The sequence below is a fragment of the Terrapene carolina genome, unplaced genomic scaffold, assembly GCF_002925995.2.
Source record: "Terrapene carolina triunguis isolate 2854851 unplaced genomic scaffold, T_m_triunguis-2.0 Scaffold837, whole genome shotgun sequence".
Classification (NCBI taxonomy): domain Eukaryota; kingdom Metazoa; phylum Chordata; order Testudines; family Emydidae; genus Terrapene; species Terrapene triunguis.
In genome coordinates, this window is record NW_020665188.1 from 1,525,323 (window position 1) to 1,546,630 (window position 21,308).

Genomic DNA, 21,308 nt, shown 5'->3' on the forward strand with positions numbered 1-21,308 from the left:
CTGATCTGGCTGGCCAGCCCCCCTCCTCGGGGAGCTGGGAGCTTGTGCGAGGGAGGTGCCATAAGCAGGGGGGCACTGGCCCAGCACCCCTCTCTCATTGGTGAGGGGGAAGGTACCCCCTGTAAAATTATGAAGGGGGTTGCTGGTGCTGGGTTTTCCATTGTCTCCCCTATTGATGTTCACCACTTGGAGTCGGCCGAGGTTGCTGTAGCCACGGTGGTGGGTAGTACCACCCCTCTCATGGAGTCCCTTCCTGAGGGGGTATTGGGAGGTGCCCCCCCACCCCTTTGCCATCTGTGCCCCCTGTAGGCGCCAAGGTGGCTACTGCCCCGGCTGCTGTTGAGGGGGACCCTGTAGAGGCGGGTGGGGACTTTGGCTCCATTTTTGAGGAGATCGAGGCCCTGGGCTTGACCCACTATCACTGAGGGGGTGGATGCTCCCCTGTTAGAGGGCCTCGGTCAGGGCGATTGTAATCTGTCGCCCCCCCCCCTTTCTCCCCTGCCTCAGGCTGTTGCCCCTGTTATTGCCTCTGTGGCGCCCCTGGACCTGACCATCTGCCTGGCCCTGATTAGTACTCCCACGGAGGCCACCGTGCCCAGTGTGGCAACGGCTGATGCCAAGGGGCTGGGCTCTGAGCCCAAGGGTAACTTTCCCTGTGAGGTGGGGCGGCAGCCCTTGCCACCCCCCAGTGCTATAATCATAGGTGTTTCATTTAGTGAGGCATCTGAGCCTGGCGCTGTGGGGGCACCCCGAGCCCTTGCTGCCCTTCTAACCACCATGCTCTGTCGAGGGGTGCCAAGCTCCGGTGGCTTTGCCACTCGGGCCCCTGATTTCGTCCCTGACCCCAACCCTGTCCCTGTCCCTGTCCTTGTTCTGTGTCCTTCCACTGACCCCATTCCAGCCCCTGCTACTGTCCTTAACCCTTTTTCCTTCCCTCCTCCTGTTGCTGCCACCCCCGGGGTTGCCTCATTTTCCATTTACAAGGGCCCCTGGGAGACGGCTTTTGTTTTTCCCTCTCCTGGCCCATCTGGAGCTGCAGTTCTCCCTCCGTCGAAGTCCTCTGTGCTGGGGTCAAGCCGCGGGGCTGGTACGGGACCCCAACCGGGGGACAGTCAGGTGTCTCTGACCCCTGTCCCTAGGCACCGTGAGACAAGCTGTGCTCTTTCTTACTAGATACCCGTAGCTTCAGAAATAGGGTGCAGCTCACTCTCCAGAGCTGAGGGGACTTTCATCTTGTCCTCTGGGCTGTGAGGGCCATTTTAGAGGAGGGCAAAGGGCCTACCAGTGGACCCGCTGCTTCTGTGACTCCCTGATGGCTTTTGGGGTAGGTCAGTTTGCTGCGGGGACCAATGGGGACTGCTAGCATGCCTGCCTGTGATGATCTTCCCCAGCCCTCCTTATGCCGATGACCATCTTTGCCACTTTGAACACCTGGGGCTGTAGGGTGGGTCTCCACAGGTGTCAGGTGCTCTTCTTCCTTTGGGTAGGGGGGTACTCAGTAACTTTCCTACAGGAGACCCACATGGATCTGGTCGTCAAAGCTAGCTGGCAGCTGGAGTGGGGGGACAGGGTGTATTTTAGCCACCTTTCGGCTCGTCAGGCTGGGGTGGCTACTCCGTTCTCCCCTGACCTACAGCCCGAGGTGCTGGGGACAGCTGAGGTCATGTCAGGTCACCTGCTGCACCTCCAGGCTCAGGTGGAAGGGCTGACATTGAACTTAGTCAACATCTATGCCCCGACATCTGGCCCGGAGCAGGTGTGTTTTTTCCAGCACGTGTCCGCCTTCCTCGGATCTCTAGATCCTCACGAGTGTCTGGTCCTGGGTGGGGATTTTAACACTACCCTCGAGGAGCGGGACCGCACGGGGACCGAGCAGTGCCAGGCCACCGCGAACATCCTCCGAGAGATCATCACTGGCACGACCACCACCCGGATGATGACTCCACCTTTACGTATGTCCGGGTCGTGCCACTCCCAGTTGGATCGCATTTACTTATCTTGTTACCATCTTTCGCGGGCCTACTCCTCCAGCGTCCGGCCGGCCCTGTTCTCGGACCACCATCTGGTGGCCATGAAGGCCTCTCTTACTCCAGAGAGGCCGGGGCCGGCCTATTGGCACTTTAGTAAGAGCTTGCTGGATGTGGGCTTCATGGTGTCCTTCCAGGAGCTTTGGCTGTCCTGGAGCAGGCAGAGGCAGGCCTTTCCCTTGGTGCAATGGTGGTGGGATGTGGGGAAGGTTCACGTCCGACTCTTCTGCCGGAGCTACACCTGGGGCGCCAGCTAGCGGAGGGATGTGGTGATAGAGCAGTTGGAATGGGAGGTCTTAGAGCTGGAGAGGCGTCTGGCTGCCTGTCCCGGGGATCCATCCCTCTGCGGAGAGTGCCGGGAGAAGCAGGAGCAGCTCTGGGACCTTGACTATCTCTGGGCCTGGGGTGCCTTTGTTTGATCTCACATCCATCTCCTCCAGGAGATGGATCGCGGCTCCCACTTCTTCTACGCCCTAGAGAAAAAGAGGGGGATGAAAAAGCACGTCCTTTGCCTTTTGGCAGAGGACTGCACCCCCCTCACAGATCTGGTGGAGATGCGTGAGAGGGCCCGGGCCTTCTATGCTGGCCTTTTCTCCCTGGATCCTACCAAAGCCAATGTCTGTGGGGCGCTTTGGGACAAACTCCCAGCGATCAGTGCGAGTGACCGGGACTGGCTAGAGCTGCCTCTCGCTCTGGCAGAGTTCTCGGAAGCCCTCCGTCTCATGCTCACTAATAAGTCTCTGGGCATGGACGGGCTGACAGAGGAGTTTTACCGCGTGTTTTGGGATGCCCTCGGCCTGGACCTTGACTCGGCCCAGACGATGGCCTTGGAGAGTGGGATCCTTCCTCTGTCATGCAGGCGAGCAGTGCTCGCCTTGCTTCTGAAGAAGGGGGACCTCTGCGACCTTAGGAATTGGTGTCTCATCTTGCTCCTCAGCACGGATATAAGGTCGTGGCGAAGGCCATCTCGCTGCGACTGGGGTCCATGCTGACCATACTTACATCGGGCCATACCATCTTTGACAATCTTTATTTGGTCTGGGATCTCCTTGAGGTTGGATGTAGGGATATTCTGTTCACCCTCCTTTCCCTGGATCAGGAGAAGGCGTTCGACTGGATGGACCACGGGTATCTCCTGCGCATTTGGCTTCAGGCCCCGTTTTGTGGGATTTCTCCAGGTGCTGTAAGCTTCTGCCAAGTGCTTGGTCAGGCTCAACTGGACCCTGACGGAACTTGTCAGCTTCAGGCAAGGAGTGTGCCAAGGCTGGCTGCTCTCAGGCCGGTTGTATACTCTGACCATTGAGCCCTTCCTCCATCTCCTGTGGTAAAGGTTGACAGGGATGGTGCTCCGTGAGCCAGGGATGCGGCTGGTCCTGTTAGCGTACGCCAATGACCTGCTCCTCATGGTTCAGGACCCGGGCAACCTGGTGCGGGTGGAGGCCTGCCAAGCTGTGTACTTGGTGGCCTTCTCCGCCCAGGCCAACTGGGTCAAGAGCTCTGGCCTGATGGTTGGGGTTGGGTGGCAGGAAAGCTCCCTCCCACCCATGCTTCAGGCCATTTGGTGGGGTGTGGGTCCACTGCTCTATCTTGGCATTTATCTTTCTGCCACACATCCTTTGCCGCCAGAGAACTGGCATGATTTTGGAGGGCAGGGTGGTTGAGCAACTGTAGAGGTGGGCAGGACTGCTCAGGTGCCTTTTCTTTCGGGGGAGGGCATTGTTGCTTAATCAACTAGTCCTGTCCATGCTCTGGTACTGGCTCAACACCCTGTGCCCAGCCCCAGGGTTCCTGGCCTGGCTCCAGAAGTTGGTTCTGGAGTTCTTTTGGCTAGGACTGCACTGGGTCTCTGCTGGGGTTTTGCTTCCTTCCTCTGGAGGAGGGAGGACAGGGCCTGATGTGCTTTTGCATGCAGGTCCATGTCTTTCACCTCCAGGCCCCGCAGAGACTCCTTTATGGTGCAGGTAGCTCGGCATGGTGTACGTTGGTGCACGCCTTCCTCCCCCACTTCAGAGGGCTCTGATATGACCAGCAGCTCTTTTATCTCCATCCGAGAGGTCTTCTGCAAGACCTCTCTGAGCTTCCGGTCTTCTAGAACCTCCTCCAGACCTGGAAGCTTGTCTTTGCGACCATGGCGGCCACCGGGGGGGGGGCAGACCTCCTCACTGAGCCCCTGCTACACAATCCCCATCTTTGTGTGCAGGTGGTGGAGTCCCCCTCGGTGTGCCAGAGGTTGGTCCTGGCAGAAGCTACCAGGATCGGAGACCTCCTGGACTATGACCGGAGGGACTGGGTGGATCCCTAGGCGCTCGGAGGCGCCTGGGGCGCTCCACCCTGGCACCCTCCAGCGCATACTTCGGGAGGTGGAGGTAGCCTTATTGCCCACTTCTCAGTTTTTCCTCGAGCGGGTCCTGCGAGAGGGTATTCCCTACCCACCCCTTACCCCGGGCCCTCTGGATCTCTTTATCAGGCCCCTGCCCCATGAGCCTTCAAGACCCCCACTCCTTTGTACCCTGAGTCGGCTGCGCAATTTGCAGCCGGTTCATTTCTGAACCATGCCACGGGACCATCTCTACACGCTCATGCTCCACACTCTTTATTTCCCCACCCTCATGTCTCACCCCAATACTAAGACCTTTTACCAGCTGGAGAGGATGAGGGACCCTGGTGGGCCAGCCTGTATTCCATCCTGATTCCACGGCCTGCCGGGGACATTAGTTGGCAGCTCCTTCATGGAGCTGTGAGCACAGGCGTGTACTTGGCAGGTGTTGGGAAGAGGGGTGAACAAGGCCCTTTTTGCAGTGTGAGGGAGACCCTGGCGCATGTCTATCTGCAGTGTGCTAGGTTGCAGCCCCTCTTCCAGCTCCTCCAGAACCTCTTGTTGAGGTTCTGGGTGTACTTTTCCCCACACCTTTTTCTATATGCTCATCCCATCCATGGCCCCACGAAGTCGTGGGACCATCTCATCCACCTCCTCCTAGGCATGGCCAAAGTGGCCATTTATAACAGTAGGGAGAGGAGGTTGGCTGGGGGGGAGGGGCTGCGACTGTGGGGCCTGTTTTCATTCTTTCATCCATTCACGCATCTGGGTGGAGTTCCTTTGGGTGGTGTCCTCTAGCTCCTTGGATGCTTTTGAGGAGCAGTGGGCACTGTCTGGGGTTCTCTGCTCGGTGTCCCTTTCCAGTTCCCTAGTTATGGCCCTTTGACCCCCACACCTGTCCAGTGTGGTTTTTTTGTTTTTTGTTTTGTTTTTTTCCCCTTCATTGTCTCACAACTATAGTTGAAGTCTGGGCTCAATAGCTCCTCCCCAGGCTGGGGAAGAGGCCTTTAGCTGTGGCCACTCTCTTATATTCTTTTGGTCTGAATCTGTCACTATCTGATCTATCTATACATTATAGGCAGGACTGATCGCACCATCTGTAATTATGGTTGCCTGACATGTCCCACTGTAAACCCCTTTTTCAATTGCTTATAACTTTGCCAATCTTTAACTGTTTAGATGAAATTTTCCATGCCTGTGTGCTGGTAAGTGGGTAATGAAGTCTTACCGTGACATGTGATCATGTCACCTGAACTGGAATCCATCTTTAACCTGGTGTTTTTCCATTTAGAAGGAGGGGTGGGAACCGAGAGAGGGACAAAGGATTCCCGCTTTGTGCAAAAGATATATAAGGGGGTGGAACAGAACAAAAGTGGCTGCAGTCATGAGAAATCCCCTAGCTACCACCTGAGCTGGAACAAGGCTGTACCAGGGGAAAAGATTGTGCCCAGACTAGGAAAGCATCCAGTCTGTGAAAAAAGCTTATTGAAACATCTCTGAGGGTGAGATTTTATCTGTATTCAGTTAGGCTTAGACTTGCGTGTTTTATTTTATTTTGCTTGGTAATTCACTTTGTTCTGTCTGTTATTACTTGGAACCACTTAAATCCTACTTTTTGTATTTAATAAAATCACTTTTTACTTATTAATTAACCCAGAGTATGTATTAATACCTGGGGGGGGAGGGGGAACAGATGTGCATATCTCTCTATCAGTGTTATAGAGGGCAAACAATTTGAGTTTAGCCTGTATAAGCTTTATACAGGGTAAATCGGATTTATATGGGGTTTGGACCCCATTGGGAGCTGGGTATCTGAGTGCTGGAGACAGGAGCACTTCTTAAGCTGTTTTCAGTTAAGCCTGCAGCTTTGGGGGACATAGTTCAGACCTGGGTCTATGTTTGTTGCAGGCTAGTGTGTCTGGCTCAAACCAGGCAGGGCACTGAAGTCCCAAACTGCCAGGGAAAACGGGCTTAGAAGTAGTCTCACCACATCAGGTGGCAGTCCCAAAGGGGTTTCTGTGATCCAACCCATCACACCTTCCTGTTACATCCCTGTGTTAACTACATAAAACTCTCTTTGGAACACTCCCACGCCAGCATCAACTTCCTGGATACCACAATTAACTTCAGCAATGAAAACCTACAGACAACTATATACAAGAAACCCCTGGATCACCACACCTACCTTCATAGATCCAGTAACCACCCCCCACACACACACCAAGAAATCTGTTAGCTACAGCCAGGCACTCAGATAACACAGAATATGCTCTGAGGAGAAAGTCTGGGATATATACCTTACCACACCAAAAACCACCTTCACCAAGCAAGGACACTCCATAAGAGAAGTAGATCACATCATGGAGCGGGCCACCCAAATACCCTGAAAGAACTTGCTTCAATACAGAAATAAAACTCTCCAACCACACACCCCTAGTTGTCACTACCACCCCACAATGGAACCCATAGGTGGTATCATCCAACAATGTTGGCTTATTACAACAATCTGTAAATCACTACCAATTCCCCCCACCTGCTTCTCCCTGTTCCTTTCCTCCCTATGACTGGGGGGGGGGGGTGTTTATGGACCACTTCACCTTGAATGGTTCCTTGAAATATGTGTTAAATATTTATTCTAAACAATCTGTTCCATCTTGTGACACTCTAAGACCCTGTCAACATTACAAAATTATGTCAACCTACCTTAGGTTGGCATACATCCAGCACAATTATTAACTTGCTTGTGTGTGTGTGTACTCTTGGCTCCTTGTGTCGGCAGTGTGCATCCTCACCAGAAGTGCTTGTATCAATTGTAGTGTCAGTGTGGGGCATTGTGGGACATCTCTAAAAAAGCCAATAACAGTCAACGTAAGCAATGGCGTGTCTACACTGACACTGCATTGACCTAATTACGTCGACCGTGACTCAACACCATTCGGGGAGGTGGAGTTACTAAATTGGCATAGAGAGACACTTATGCTGGCAGTAAGTGAAGGCACTTTCACAGCTAGGTCAATGCAAGGCAACTTACGTTGACCTAACCATGTAGTGTAGATCAGGCCTAAGTATGTTCCCAAGACCTGAAGAAGAGTTCTGGGTAAGTTCAGAAGCTTGTCTCTCTCCCCAATGGAAGTTGGTCCAATAAAAGATATTACCACACCCACCTTGTCTCTCTTAACTACATAAATGCAGAACTCCCTCAACTTATTTAAAAAATTTACAAAAATTATATAAATGCGGGGCATTCTGTTTAATTTACTGATTGATTTGATTTCTCTGACACCTATCTTGTGATCTTAGCACCCCCTATATTTTAAAAACACACAATGGAAAAGTCACTTATTTATACTTTGATTCATATAATTTACAATTACAAATTTTGCAAAAAAGAAAACAAAGGCACTCTACCCAGCCACCCTACATTAGCCTCAGCTAAATCCTCATGTGATTTCCAGCCTCTTCATTTATGTAGCTATGTAAATGAAAACAAATTTTCACATTACATATTCTTTGCACTGCATCTTTAAATATGCAGGAGTCCCTATTCTGCCACTGGGGCAGCCACCATTTTGTGTTTCAGTGCAGATAAATATGTTAACAGTGGGTTGTTTCGTTATGTTTCTCATAGAGACTCTATATTTCTTCTTTCTTTGTTTTCCTTCATCTTTACTAAAAGTCACTGAGGGTATGTTTACACTGCAATAAAAGACCTGCAGCATGGCTGAGGCTTGCCTGGGTTAGCTGACTCGGACGGATGTGGCTTGGGCGGCAGGATTCAAAATTGCAGTGTAGACGTTCAGGCTTGGGCTCGAGCCCAGGATCTGAATCCCTGGAAGGGGGCTAAGTCTCAGAAACCAGGCTCCAGCCGGAGCCTCAATGTCTATGGTGCAATTTTAAGCCCCACAGCCTGAGCCCTGTGAGCCTGAGTCAATTGACCTGTGCTCTAAGACTTGATTCTGTGGCTGTTTTATTGCATTGTAGACATTTTGCTTTTTGGGTATGGGGAATCATAATGAAAGTTGCTCAGTGAAATGAATGATGTGTCAAGTGGTCTACAGAGCACAGCTGGAGACCTGCAGAGCTAAAGTAATATTATAGCTCATATCCCCTATTGACCAATTACTAGTGGGTGACATAGTCACTTGCACCTGAGCAGATATGATATTCTACCAAGTAGGTCACACACACCCACACACGAGCCGATCAGAAAACAGCAAATATTTACCAGCACAAATTTTGAAAAAAATACATAGAGGTCTTTTTTCAATAGAAAACTGAAAACAGCACATTTGGGGGGCTTCAGATACCAAACCCCCAAAAACTTGTTTTTCAGTTTCTGTTTTTAATTAAAAAAACTGGACTTTTTTTTCAACCAAAAGCAAGGACATGAAAGGTTTTTCCATGCAAATGAAGGAATGCTCAGCTGACTGGAAGGCTAAATTGTACTGAACTGATTCCTTCTTCAGCACACACCTGAAGCCCACCATCACCCTGTGAATACCTGGATGGGCGACTATCAGGCAGGGGAGGGACAGTTAAAGCATTACAACTTCCACCTGAAAATCAGTTCGAAAGCACATAGGAAAACTGCCTAACAGGCTGGAAGCTGAGGAGGAAGGTTCAAGAGGCAGTCTGCAACCTTACCCAAGTAAAAGTAGGCCTTTCTGCTTGTCTTGCTTCAATATACAAGTGCAGGAACGTTATTTCTCTAGGCCAGGCCGGGAAGGGGGCCGGGGTTAAAACAGAAATGAAAAACAAAAAATAGAAAACAAAGCAGGAAGCAGAACTAAAGCAGGAGTCGTCTCCCCCTCCTTCCCCGCCCCCCTTCCACTGAGCCTCTTTTGTCCCAGTTTTGGAGGGTAGGAGATTTAGAGTCTCTGCTACTATGGAAGAATCCAGTAATGAGGAAAATCTGAGTCTTTTCTGATATGCCAGGTCTAGAGTGACCAGATGTCCTGATTTTATAGTGACAGTCCTGATTTGGGGGGCTTTTTCTTATATAGGCACCTATTACTCCCCACCCCCGTCCTGATTTTTCACACTTGCCCTCTGGTCACCCTAGCCAGATCCCCTGAGGTAACCTAAGCAAATTAACAAACAGGACAACTGAAAAATAGGTGGAACAATCCCTCATTTTAAACAGGCTGCTTTCTCGGCTATGTGCCCACTAGAATGTCACTCACAGCTCAGTCTGCTTGAGTTTAGCTTGGCTCAATGAGGAGGAATTGGGCCTAACCTACAGTACTTTGCTCCTTCTAGTTCTACCTCAGCAAAAGCCTAACTCATACACACACATTAACACTACTCTTAGCACTCCACCCTATCAAAAACTATGGGAAGGTGCCCATTTTTAAAAAAGGGAAGAAGGAAAATCCAGGGAACTACAGACCAGTCACCATCACCTCAAGTTTCACCAAGGGCAAGTCACGCCTGACCAACCTGATTGCCTTTTATGATAAGATAACTGGCTCAGTGGGTATGGGGAAAGCAGTGGACATGATATACTTTGACCTTAGCAAAGCTTTTGATACGGTCTCCCACAGTATTCTTGCCAGCAAACTAAAAAAGTATGGATTGAATGAATGGACTATAAGGTGGATAGAAAGCTGGCTAGATTGTTGGGCTCAATGGGTAGTGATCAATGGCTCGATGTCTAGTTGGCAGCCTTATCAAGTGGAGTGCCCCAGGGGTCGGTCCTGGGGCCGTATTGTTCAACATCTTCATTAATGATCTGGATGATGGGATGGATTGCACCCTCAGCAAGTTCGGATGACACTAAGCTGGGGGGAGAGGTAGATATGCTGGAGGGTAGGGGTAGGGTCCAGAGTGACCTAGACAAAAGAAATCTGCTGAGGTGCAACAAGGACAAGTGCAGAGTCCTGTACTTAGGACGGACGAATCCCATGCACCGCTACAGGCTGGGGACCGAATGGCTAAACAGCAGTTCTGCAGTAAAGGACCTGGGGATTACAATGGATGAGAAGTTGGATATGAGTCAACAGTGCACCCTTGTTGCCAAAAAGGCTAACTGTATATTGGGCTGCATTAGTAGGAGCATTGCCAGCAGATCAATCAACTTTTTTTTAAATTTCAAAATAGTTCTTTTTCAATGGCAACACTCACCATCATTTCAAATAAAACAGCATTTTACATCATGAAAAAAAAAAGATTCAATGAAAAATTTCCAACCAGCTCTACTATTACCCTTCCCTTTTCCCAGCATCTCAGCTATTTCTCTACCAAAGCACAGGACAGAGTTCTGTCTTTTCTGGACATATCAGAAAAGCATTACACAGAGTTAAACCTCAGAGCTATGGGATGCATAACCCTGAATGTTAATAACAGCTGCCAGTTGGACTCAGAGAGAAAGCACCATAGAATTTCACAGTGAATGAGCATTTAATACCTTTAATACATACATAAATATTTCCAAACAGTATTTGGAATACTGTTGAATAATGTCTTGCGCAACGCTATTAGATAAAGACTCTAGAGCTCAATGGCTATTAGCCAGGATAGGCAGGGATGCAAAACCATGAGTCTGTTTGCCAGAAGCAGGGAATGGGCGACACATGATGGATCACTTGGTGATTACTTGTTCTGGTCATTCCCTCTGAAGCACCTGGCATTAGCCACAGTCAGAGGACAGAATGCTGGGCTGGCTGGACCACTGGTCTGACACAGTATGGTTGTTCTTTGTTCATATGAACTCATTGGTGCTCTGTATTTAGATTTCCCCATTTTGTTGCTGTTACATACATTTCAGTGCCAGGTTTCAACAGAGCATGTGCCCCTTTATACTTTAATATATATATATATGCAGACATCCACCCCTCTGAACATCTCCCGGAGCAGTTCCCTCTCCCTCTCAGTCTCTACAGCGTGGCCTCAATGTATGTGTGTGTCACCTGGATTCTTCAGAGCCTGCGAATGGCAGCCTCATTTCCCCTCCAGAGACTTCACAATCTCCTTAGCACACAACAGTCCAAAGAATTTTGCAGCCAGCAGCAAATTTCAGTCCAGAACTAATAGCAAGCTGTCTCCTTGTTTCGAGCAAGCCAGGAAATCAGCAGCCTGTACCCAAAGTGGTACAGGTATTGTACTGCCCTCACAGCGCACACATCCCTAAGTCCTGCATCAGTCCGCTGCTAAGTCCCCAGGGTTGTCTCCAACTCCCATACTTATGACCATTGTTTCTTGAGCTCCAGTTGGCTCTGTTCTCAGATTATGAATGCATGGAACCTGCAAGACTGCTTGGCCTTAATGGAAACTTTCTGTACAGCTTCAGAAACAGCTATTCAGCATGCCTAGCAACTACCACGCCCCCTCTTCTAGATGTCTCTGGACCCTTCAAACTAAATTGCCCAACATTTGAAATTTTGAAAAGACAGACAACATTTTGAAAAATGTTTGCAAAATTTCCCCCTCTTCTTCAACCAGTTCTAATATTCACCGTTCAGCATATTGAAGTACTGGAAGACTTGCTATGGAAAGCTCTCCAATAGATGGGAGTTTGTGCAGTAGTTGAACCTTGGGTGCTGATCCTGTGCCTGCCTAGTGCTGCTTGCAGGATCGAGGCCTTAATAAACAGCTAGCTGAAAGCCAGCTTTCTTTTTTCATATGGGGAGTTTTCCAAGTCCATAAGCCAGCTGACATGGTATGCTTCATGCGACACATGAGGAGCAGGTAGCCGTGCTTTTCTTGACAGTGATGCTATTTTTATTTCCTTCTTCTCACTTGCATTTTGTGCTGACTGCAGGCAAGTTCAGTTCTTTGGAGCTAATGTACATGTGCCAGCTTTGGTTGAGATAACAAAGCTTTTCGATAAGCTAAGTACAGGTAGGAGAATCAAGCATAGAGCCTCTATTTACAATAGAAACCTACACATAAAAGGCATGTGATTCTTAAGTTCAGAGGGCTCAAGAAGATAAAAAAAAAAACCCCGTCAGGCTGTATGCTTACTAAACTAAGAGAAAACTATTCAATATACTAGAGAGAAAATGATCAAAAGTTCAGAATGATTAACTATCCAAGAACTTGTGTTGAACTTCCAAGAAGTTGTGTTGAAAAGGTAGGGTGCAAAGTAAGGAAAAAGCGTATGAATCATATTGTTAACATTGTTGTTTAAATGTACCTGGGAAGTCTACCTAGGTATCCCAGCACACTCATTATTAGCATGTTAGCCTAAAGTGAGATCTTGCTCTCCACATTAATGAGATTTCTTGATCACAGAGTGTTCAACAAAGTCACTATGTGCTTCCACTGCTACCAGCTAGTAACATTCAATTTCTACTAGTTATGTCATGCAACTAGGGAGATTGTGATGCAATGGGCATTGTCGGTTTTATAGTTCTTGCCCATGCAATAATTGTTGTAACTCATGCTTCCACAGTGTGGCTCTCTGTCCCCATCTAGTGGCTGGCCCACATAAAGAGTCCCCTTTAGTCTTTCAGATAACGTGGCCTTTAGACTCAGGCACTGGAGGCTTGTGATTTTAGCTCCAGAAGTCCCAAGTTCAATCCCACCTACTGATGACCCATCCTGGGGTGTCGCATTACATACTGATTTAAAGGAATTTTCATCATTCCCCATTTTTTTCCTGGAATATAGGGCAGAAGGGGGACTCAATAAGCTAGGATCTCCTTCTTTTCCCTTCCCAGAAAATAAAACTATACTTCTTTCTGTAATGACAAGCCATGTGAGTCCCTGTATAATTTATAAGACTCACAAGGCACCAGTGGAACCTCAAGGAAGCAATCTTTAATTAGAGATAAAGGAGAGGGTTATCCATGCCAGTCAGACCCACACAGCAGTCTATAGAGCCCAAATATATAAGGAACACAAAATTTTTCTCCTTCCTTCCTCTGTCTCACCTGAAATCTAAAACCTTTTAAGTGCCTCTCCCCCATGCCCTCCACTCTGTTATCCCCTGATCTTTCCTAACTAGTTAGAACTGTTCAAAAGGGTGACCCAGGACACTTAACCCACCACTAGCCCAGAACACCAGGTCCACAGCCTGCATGTGTCAACATGAGCTTCAAATAAATAAACGAGGAACAAAAAGAAGAGAGAAATCATCAGGACTGCTAATTTGATACCAGCTCTTTTGATCTTCTCTTTGGATCACAAGGAAAGGGGAAGTGTGCCTCCTTTTAATCTTCACTCCTGCTCTTTAAAGGCCTTGATAATGTTCCCACCAACCAGATCATTTTCATTTGCAACGCTAATTAATCTGTGAATAAATATACTTTGGAGAGGTGGATTGATTTAAATGAGGGCTGTCTTCCCACCTTTAATCTATAACACTACATTTCTCTTGAGAGAAAATAGCTCCTAGCTCGCACTCTTTCTTTCTTTCTTTCACCAAGTTCATGCATGACTCTCTCTCCTCTTTTTTATTATTATAAAATAATGGCCTCAGTAGGTGAATAAAAGGTTAGGCAAGTTTTACAAAAATGGGAGGCTATTCACCCTTGCTACCTTTAATCTACTACATTCTCCTCCTAATGAGTGTAAATTACCCAAGCTATTTCACAGAGTCTTTATACTGTACAATACCAGCTAGCAAGCCATTCTCAGAAGGGCATTCTTGTATTATAGGTATTAGTATTATCTTCAATCTTTTGTGGAGTGAAAAATGAGGACAACACGAGGCTTGACACAAAGCAGCAGCCAGGCACAGATGCGTTCTGTAGGCTCCGGAGGGATATGTAAAGGAATGGTTTGGCATGGACCTCTGCCAGGACTGTACAGGGAGGTGCGTGCATGTGTGTCTATGTGGGAAACAGATATAAATCATGGGATGGGTGGACCAACTGGGATCTAACTTGAACCTTTACTCAAAGCTCAAATTGAACCCCAATGAAACTAATTTCAGGGCTTTGTTTTTGTTCACCTTTGTGCTTCAGGGCTCAGGCCAGGATTGGGAGGGGATGAAATAAAACACCTCAGCACCTTTTCTTCTGCAATTTCCAGCCCAAGTTTGCACAGCCAAGATCTACAGAGAGTTACACAAGTAGGTAACTTAAAGCATGTGAGTAGTCCCATAGATTTCCATGGAGGGGGCTGAAGAAGGTTCCCAGGCCTTTTAGCTGATGATGCAAGGACCTTGCACAATAGCTGTGCCTGTGCTCTCACCTGAAAGGGTCTAGGAGGGGCAGAGAGGAGTGGTGGAGCCAACTCACCTGCAGGGAGCAATCTGCACCAGTCCAATGGCTGATAGAAAATGCAACCCTCCTCTCCCCCCACCGCCCACCAAGCATGGGAAGCAGCACCTGGAAAGATTGGGGCTGCATGAGGAAGCCCAGGGCAGGGTAGCTCTTCCACCTTCTCTGTAGAATCACAGACATGTAGGGCTGGAAAGGGCTTCGAGAGGTCATCTAGTCGATCCTGCTATGCTGAGACAAGATCAAGTAAACCTAGACTGTCCCTGACAAGTGTTTGTCCAACATGTTCTTAAAAACCTTCAGTGAGGGGGAAATCCACAATCTTCCTTGGAAGCCTGTTCCAGAGTTTAACTACCCTTACAATTAGAAAGTTTTTCCTAATATCTAACCTAAATCTCCCTTGCTGCAGATTACACCCATTATTTCTTGTCCTACCTCCAGTGCACATGGAGAACAACTGATCACCGTCCTCTCTGTAATAGCCCTTCACATGTTTGAAGACTCTTTATCAGGTCCTTGCTCAGTCTGCTTTTCTCAAGACTATACCCTGTGCATAGGTCTACTATAAAAGAGCCATGGTCTAGTCCCCCAGGGTAGAAGAACATAGCAGAGGCATGTACAGAATAGTTTGAAGAAGAGTCAGTTGCAATTTATAAAACATTAACCTTGCCAGGCAAACTCAATAGCTTGGAGCTCAGCAGGGGTCAGGGTTGGATTTTAGTAATGTGTCTCACAAACTCTTCACTGAACAAAACATTCCGATTGGCTCTGAAGGGAATCCATGCCAGATAGACTGGAAAATAGCTAAATTGAAACTGGCTAAAATACTGTAAAATAAATAGTTTTGATAAATGTCAAGGACCAAGCTGGAGGACATGTATAGGGGAGCATCACAGGGATAAGTCGTATTCAAGTCTTTGTTAGTGAGCACCCTAAAAGATACCTGCAGCTGGGACAAGATTGAGGAGGAGCTGTGTACACCAGTGTGGGCAAAGAAATGAAAGGGACCTAAAGAGATTTAGGAATATGGGCAGAAAATGAGATCCTGCAAGGCACAGCAATATATCTGAAACACACATATTCAATGGGAAAAGTAGGAAGCTTTGGGATTATAGTGTGCAGCAGATCAGCTGTGAGTTTGCAATAGGATGTGGATGCAAAACAGTTCCACACAGTTTTGGGCTGCACATGCAAAGGCATATGATCTTGCCATAGGAAGGTAACAGTCCAGGTGACCACAAGTGGAATATTGTGCTGAGTGAAAACCCTATGCAGAGACTTTTATGACCAATAAAAGGACATAAAAGACCTTCAGATGTTGTAACTCAGCATAGTGATAGAGAGGTTAATATGCCAGATCTCCAACTGGTTTAAATCCATGTTGCTCCACTGAAATCAATGGGCCAGATTCCTACCAGGTGTAAATCGATGTTGCTCCACTCAAGTCAAGGTTCTAGCCCAGAGGCTCCATGAAATCCACTAGGGACTTTACTGATTGACATGGAAGACACTCAGATACTATGATGATGGGTGGCAGGACAAATCTCTGAAATAGATGGCTGATATCTTTCTGAAGTCTGGCTGGTCCTTTGTTAAGGGGTGAGAAAGTTACATTTGAGACTATAGAAAGATAGTGACAAGATATAAGTAATACATTTTGGGAGTAGAAAGAAAACCTTCTTGATTTTCTTCTCTTCTCTGTAGGTTGTAACGAGGCTGTTTGCTAGACAAGGCCACTTTAATCCCCTCCAGTTATTCTCTGTAGTCACAAGTTGACTGAGGTCCCTGCGATGTCTATTATATTACATATCTTCCATTTTTAAAATTTGCCACTCGTGCTTATTATTCTCTGCTATAAGAATGCCTCATATTCAGGGATTTCTTTGTTTCATTCTTATTATGCACACCATCTATGTTCAAGGTCGCTAGTTACTCTATTATTCAGGCGGGCACTTTTTTTTCGTTATTTTTTTCAGAACAGTCTCAGTTCAAGGTCTTATATTCTCCGCTTTTTCCCCTAAGTTTTGCCATTTCTTCTTCTTATAAAAACATTTTCCCTTGCTTCACATTCTTCAGCAGTTTCCATTCAATTCAATCTCGCTGAGCACATATCCACAAGGAACCGAGGGCAGCCTCAAAGTCAGTTGCTTCTGCTATTTTAAATGAAACAAAGACCACTTTTTATTTTCATAGGATCTTCAGCAATTTACTGAGTTACAAACTGATTTACAAAGCATTCTTAGAAGTAGCCAGGAGATTTTCATACTAATATAGACAGCATGGGCTAAATCTCATTCTGTACTGCATGGGGACTGAGGTGATAATCACAACAGAAATTGAGAACTTAAAGCCCATGCACTGCATTCGAATTTAACCCTACTAGTGATTAGCTCATGATACAGTAGGTAAAATAATAATAGAATGTCTATCAACCAATTAGGCTGAGGTTTAATTCGGAATAAATGACAAAAATAAAACTTTAGCCCATCAGAAACCAACATGCTTATAAAAATACTGTACAATGTACTTATCAAAAACTAGGCATGTCACCAGGCTTTTATTGATAGTTATATGATAATTATATTTATGTAGCACCATTCATGCAGAAAGGACCCAAATTGCTTTACAAACTCTCTCAATAGTGCAGAGGAATCACAATATCCACTACCTTAAGAAGAGCTCTGTGTAAGCTTGAAGGCTCGTCTCTCTCCCCAACAAAAGTTGATCCAATGAAATATATCACCTCCCCCACCTTATCTCTCTAATATCCTGGGAGCGACACAGCCACACCAACACCACATCCAATATCCACCGCTGCAATGCAGCCAGCTTCGGCAGGAGATGTGGCAGCTATTTAACAACAAACCACAGCTGTCTAGGAACTGAAATGAGGACCATCTTATCCAACTGGAAGTCAAGTAGGTGCCAGATCCACCCTTGCTGAGGCAGGGTGGTGTAAAATACCCCACCACATACAAGCAGGAGCTACTGCACTTAGAGAGCTTTAGTTTCTGAAAGAGGCTCTATAGGAGCCTCAATGGCAGAGGATACCAAGGAGATGCCCAGAATCAATGTTTTATTTTGACAAAATCACAATCTTGATTGCGACCATTTTTACATATTTTTTCAAATAAAATTAAAGGACATTTTGAAATGGAAAATTGTTTCAAACAGTGATTTCAAAATGCTTCTTTTTGAAAATGGCAAAAAAACCCTTAGATTTTGGGAGGGTTCAAAATGCACAATTTGCGAAATCGACATGATTTCACAAAGCATTTCACTGTCACCAAATCTGGATTTTTTTGTCAAACATATATGGCTAAAAATGTTCACCTAGCATGCACAGCTACTCCTGAGGTTGCTGGGAGCTGGACTTTGAACATCTAAAGTGCAATATAATGCTAAGCACTCTGAAAAATCAGAACCTAGGTGGCACCCCAAATTAGTGGATATGTCTGACCTTAATCTCTTTGTGCTTTAGTCGCCCACCTGTAAAATTAGGATATGATTCCCCTTCAACTCATAGGGATATTGTGAAAATAAATTCATTAATGTTTTTGAAGCACTCAGGCCAAAATAGGTACTGTTGTGACGAGTACGAAAGAAAAGCCCCAGGGAAATTAATAATTCTGTCTTCAGAGCAGAATACTTTATTTGGTCAAAACACAGCTTTCATTGACTTCAGTTGCTGCTGTTTGTGATCAGCACTTCTGCAAATCAGACCCCAGGGTCTCAAGTCAGGCACCCAGAAAATGAAGGACACACAATTAGTGACCACTTGTGAAAAGTTTGGTTCAAGTGACTTGCCCAGAATCGCAAACTCCATGGCAGAGGCAGGGATAGAATCCAGTTCTCCAGGGCAGCATTCAACTGCCTGAACCATGAGACCCTCCTTTCTCTTCCTGCAAACCCCTGCCTCGTTCACTACTTGCCTTCTAGCTTCTGCAATAAATGAGACAGGGTCTACAGACAACAGCCTCCTTTACAACAAAGCCCTGCTCAGACAGGTCCATCCTGATGCTGTGATCTCATTGTGATCATATAATTAAAGTCTGTATCATAATGCATATGCATAAGAAGGTCAAATTACAGTTGCACAGACAACCTTAATCCGGGCATTGCCTAATGTTTGAGTGCTTGACTTTGCACTTAATGTTCTTTTAACTTGGCTTTTAAGTATAATTTCCTAATTTTTCAAAAAGACTATCTGGAAAAAATAGAAATTACAACATGTGGCATTGTACTGGAACCCACATCATTCATCAGCAGGGTTGGAATTTTTAGATCTACTTTACAGACCTGAGTTTGTAATTGATAGCAGTTGTCAGTTGTCATCTTCTATGTGCACCAGCCCTAGAAGGGAATGAAGTGCACACTATGCCAGTGGGTTTCAGAGGTATTTGCTTTCACCTCAGGAATGAGGAGACTCAGGAATCAGGTTCTGGAGGGGAGCGTTCTCTAGTGGTTACAGATCCTTCTGCTTGTTCCCCCTAATCTTGGTATCTTCTGCCCCATTCCACCCAATCTGTCCTTCTCCCAGTCCAGTCTCTTCCCAACCCCTAGCTCTTTATTCCAATGCCAGCCTCCTCGACCACCCAGTCTGAGTCTCCCACTTTGGGCTCTCCATCTAAAGCCCAGTCTCGCCCCAGACTCCATGTCTCTCCACCTCCCCACACCCAATTCCAGTCTCCTTGCCCAGCCAGTGCCAGTTTCCTCCTCCTGCCTCCATGTCTAATCCTTCCCTTCCCTCCTCCTAGCTTTCAGTCATCTCCTCAAACCCCCTTGTCTCCTAATCCCAGTTTTCCCCTTCCCTGTCTCCTTGTCCCAGTCTTTTTACCCAACTAGTCCAATTTCTCCTCCTGCCACACCAGTTCCTCACCAGATCTGTCTCCCTCTCCCCGATTACTGTTCCTTCCCCACTAGTCCACTTGTCTAGCCAGTCCCAGTCTCCCCTCCTCCCCCCCAACTCCTCATCTAACCTCACTGCTCCTCTCTCTGGCCAACTGGATCCTAGTCTCCACCCCCGTCTTTCTCTCACCAGCTCCCAGGCTCAGTCTCTCCCCATCCCACCCCCAGACTCCTAATCCCATTCTCCTTGCCCAGCCAGTACCAGCCTTCTCTGTCCTCACCTCCCAGTCCCAAACTCCCCTCTCTACATCCCAGTCTCATAGCCCCATAACAGCCTCCCCTCCTGCCCCCAGCACCCAGCCCCAGTCTCCTTATCTCACCTCCCCACCAGCTCCCAGTCCCCCCTCACATCTCCTGCCTCTCTCCCGTCTCCCAGTCTTCCTCCCTATCACTCCAGCCCTAGTGTCACCTAGGGTTGCCAGGTGTCTCATTTTCAACCGGAACACCCAGTCAAAAAGGGACCCTGGTGGCTCCAGTCAGCACTGCCAACTGGGCCCTTAAAAAACTGGTCGCTAGGGGCCTGGGTCTAAGGCAGGCTCCCTGCCTGCCCTAGCTCCATGCAGCTCCGGGAAGTGGCTGCCAGGTCCCTGCATCACTTAGGTGCATGTGCGGCCAGGGAGGCTCCGTGCCCTGCCCCCGCCCTGAAGGCCAGCTATGCAGTTCCCACTGGCCAGGAACCATGACCAATGGGAGCTGCGGGAGCGGCACTTGCAGGTGCAAGGGCAGCACGTGGATCCTCCCTGGCTACCCATGCACCTAGGGGCTGCAGGGACCTGGCAGCCGCTTCCTGGGAGCCGCAGTAAGCGCCGCTAGGACCCTGCACCCCGAACCTCCTTCCGCACCCCAACCCCCTACCCCAACCCAGATTCCCCTCCCACACCCAAACTCTCTCCAGGAGCCTGCATCCCGCACACCCCCAACACCCCGCCCCAGCCTCCTCCTGCACCCCAAACCCCTCATCCCCAGCCCCACCCCAGAACCTGCACCCCTAGCCAGAGTCCTCACCCTAACCCTTTGCTCCAGCTCAGAGCCCTCTCCCACATCTGAACCCCTCATTTCTGGCTCCACCCAGAGCCCACACCCACCCTGCACCTCAACCCTCTACCCTGCCCTCTCCCACACCCCCAACCCCTCATCTCTGGCTCCACCCCAGATCCCACACCCCTAGCCAGAGTCTTCACCCACCTACTGCACCCCAACTCCCTGCCCCAGCCCGGTGAAAGTGGGGGAGAGCGAGCAACAGAGGAAGGAGGAGGGGAGCAAGTGGGGGATAGGGTCTCGGAGAAGGAGCGGTGCAGAGACAGGACCTCGGGGAAGGGGTGGGGTAGGGGCAGGGTGGTTCAGTTTTGTTGCCAACTTTCTAATAACACAGTGTCACCAGGCTCCTGGTCACAATCTATGCCCTTCTCTGCAACAGCTCTAGTCCCCTCTGCATTTGAGTCACGCAGCTTCCTCCTCCAAACTGTCTAGGTACCAGCAGAAAGGTCACTGAGAGCACAAGAGAGACAAGCTCCCTGCTCCAGCACCCATCCCAGGCCTGGCATAGAGCTGCAATTACAGGTAAAGTTCAGCTACTCCCCTCTATCCCTGGGCTGGAACATGTGCAGTCACTCTGTGGGGATAGTGCACATGCTGTCTGGCCAGCATGAGGAGCCATCGGGCACTGTAGCAAGCTCTGTGAGGATGGAATCTTCAGAGAATTTAGCGACTAAGTTTTAAGAAGTCTCTATTGAGTATGTACAAACTGTGGTTTTTCAAAGGCTTATAACTGGCTGCATTTGGACAGATTTTCAAAGAAATAGCAAAAGGCACATCCCTGTCGCAAAAGCCACCTCCCTGCCAAATTTCAAGGCCCTGTTACCAAGCATGCCTGGGGGCACTAGAGCTTTT